Source organism: Trichechus manatus, unplaced genomic scaffold, assembly GCF_000243295.1.
Source record: "Trichechus manatus latirostris isolate Lorelei unplaced genomic scaffold, TriManLat1.0 scaffold00148, whole genome shotgun sequence".
Classification (NCBI taxonomy): Eukaryota; Metazoa; Chordata; class Mammalia; order Sirenia; family Trichechidae; genus Trichechus; species Trichechus manatus.
This window is the reverse complement of record NW_004444084.1, coordinates 4,477,651-4,480,804: the sequence shown is the minus strand read 5'-3', so window position 1 is coordinate 4,480,804 and position 3,154 is coordinate 4,477,651.

The following is a 3,154-nucleotide window of genomic DNA, read 5'->3' as shown; positions in this document are numbered from 1 at the left end:
TCTCCAGCTCTGTCTGGGGCCCTCTGTTGTGATCCCTGTCAGAGCAGTCAGTGGTGGTAGCCAGGCACCATCTTGTTGTACTGGACTCAGTCTGATGGAGGCCGTGGTCATTGTGGTCCATTAGTCCTTTGGACTAATCTTTTCTTGTATCTTGTTTTCTTCATTCTCCCTTGCTCCCGAAGGGGTGAGACCAGTGGAATATGTTAGATGGCTGCTTACAGGCTTTTAAGATCCCAGACGCTACTCACCAAGGTGGAATGTAGAGCATTTTCTTTATAAACTGTGTTATGCCAACTGAGCTAGATGTTCCCCAAGACCATGGTCCCTACAGGCCTCCACCCAGCAATTCAGTCGCTCAGGGAGTTTGGATATGTCTATGGAGCTTCCATGACCTTTCCTTGTACAAGTTGTGCTGGCTTCCCCAGTAATGTGTACTGTCTTACTTTTCACCGAAGTTATCACTTACCTATTATCTATTTAGTACTCCCCCCCACTCCTCCGATCCCTCGTAACCAACAAAGATTGTTACTTTTTGTGTGTAAACTTTTTCATGAGTTTTTACAGTAGAGGTGTCATACAATATTGAGACATAAAATTTTTAAAGATTAAATAAAAACTTGTTATCTTTAATTTGATTTAGATATATCAGTATGAATTCATCATTTATTTAAACAAGAATAACAGAGTGTTAATTGTTGAAGCTGAGTGATGTGTCAGCAGGCATCTATTATACTATTCTCTACTTTTGTGTATGTTTAACATTTTCCATAATAAGAAAATAAAAAGGTCTCTGCTTTAGATTCCTTGCCAGGAATAGCCATCTGTGAAATATCACTAAAAACTTTTAACAAAGAACACAGCTATACCTCTATGTCTTGATTTTTGCCACTTGTAATGAAATACTAGATCATTTTTTCTTAATATAACTTTTTTATGAGAAGGAGAAACACCAAATACAACCTCTCTTAATTTTTTATGCTTTTAATAAAAGATACTTTTGTTCTCAGAAAATATTAGGACATATCACAATGGTATGTTCTAAAGTGTTTTTATGTAATAGTAATAATACTGAGTTTCATCTTTATGAAATACATATTGTTAATGATTAATAAATATGCAAGAAGAGATTTTTACATTGCACCATATTAGGGGAATCAAAATAAAATTCACTAAATATTTGGTTGCTCCCATGACATAAAATTGAACTGAAGTTTTAATAAGCAAATCAATAATTGCTAACTCTTTATATAACATCTATACCTTCACAATTGCCAACTTATAGAAAAGTAGCAACACTTTCTTGACCTGAATGTCAGAGTATAGAACAAGAATTTAGCAACCTATGTTTTATCAACGTGTGTCTCAGCTGTAACGTGTAAGACAACCCTTGCAAATATTCTGATAGTCTATTTCCTAATTTATTACTTCATCTATTTTTTTCATTTTGAATTAAATCCATGTTATTTACTAGAAAATCCTACATCTGGCCAAACGTCTGGATCTCTGCATCAGTGAGCTCTGTGGCATATTACATAATAACCTCTGACGGAACTGATGACTATTTAAGAGAACCGCATCGTGATATTTAGAAATATTCCAATGCTGAATATTACCTGCGTGACAGAAACTAACTCACCAAACCTATTTCCTCCTCTCCCTGGAAACACAACTAAACCGCATTTCCCAGCCTCCCTTGCACTTAGATGTGGATAGATGACTGAGTTCTAGCTCATGGAATGTGTTGGGAGTGACGTGCGCTCTTTAGCAGTACCCTAACTAAAACAGCCTAGATTTTACTTTCTACAAGTTAGGTCTTTTTGCTAAAGGGTGGGTCTTTCCAAAGTATTCTAAGATCAAAAGAGAAATTTTGAAGAAATCATTCAGAATGTTTAAAATTATGTTTAAAAGTATCATGAGTTTCTATACCAATACATCTTATGTACCTCTTTAGACTCTCTTGGCCTCATCTACCTCAAAGACCCTCAGACACTTAGTCCACCTCAGCTGCCACCAAGCAGACTGCCTCCCTTCAAGTCTACTTAATTTCATTGTCTGGGACCAACCAGTTCCTTGTCCTAGAGCAATGGACCCTCCTGTTTGGCTGCCACTCTCAAAGCCAAGCCAATCAGCATACCAATAGAGTTTGGCTCTGCTTGCAATTTCTGGACTCAGATTAAATATCACAGTGGAGGGCATATTCTGGCTGCCCAGCGATACTCACTGCCATGGAGTCGATTCTGACTCATAGCCACTCCATAGGGTTTTCAAGACTGTAAATCTCTACGGAAGCAGACTGCCACATCTTTCTCCCATAGAGCCGCTTGTGGTTTTGAATCGCTAACCTTTCAGTTAGCAGTCGATCTCTTTAACCACTGCACCACCAGGGCTCATAAAAAAATATTGGATGATGCAGAAGTAGAAAATGGTAATTCTTTGAGAAATGAACTTCAACCAGTGAGAAATAAGAGATAAGATGGACCATCTCTCCTACGGATGCTCCAAAGTATGGTTTCTTCATATGCTCTATGTGGAGATGTCCCACATGGCCAAGCAGATGTATCTGGTAAGCATGTTCCTCCACCACATGAAGCATAAAACAATGGACAACTCATCACCTTACTTTCTGTCCCATTCTTTCCTGCCTCACTTCATTTTTCCCTTATTCATGCTGCCCTAATACTGCTACAAAATCTGTTTGCTAGGAAATCTGGGTGGAGACAGTCCCTAAACACTGTTAGCCATTAAAGTGAACCATGGCTCCTTGAAGAAATAGTTGATTTGAGGTTTGAGATAGAAAACGTATAAAGTAAGCCTGCATCAGAGTGCCAAAAAGCAAGGAAGTTGTAGAGACTAATGGGGTCATGATAAATGAACAAAAGATTCAGGTTGAAAGTGTTCCCACTGACCAAATATGGGACAATATGAACATCAAAAACAATGATGATTGCAATGGACTGAAACACACTGAATATGTACAAATTCATGAGTCACTAATGATGCTCCAAAAAGGGAGAAAGAAAAAACTCATTATTCACATCTAGTGTAACGAGGTCACAACCTCTTACTCTGAAAATTGGCAATTAAAAGAAAAGAATTGAGCATTTATTATAGAAGCCTGTCTTAAGTGAAGTGTTTTTCAGAGCAACCAGTAGTC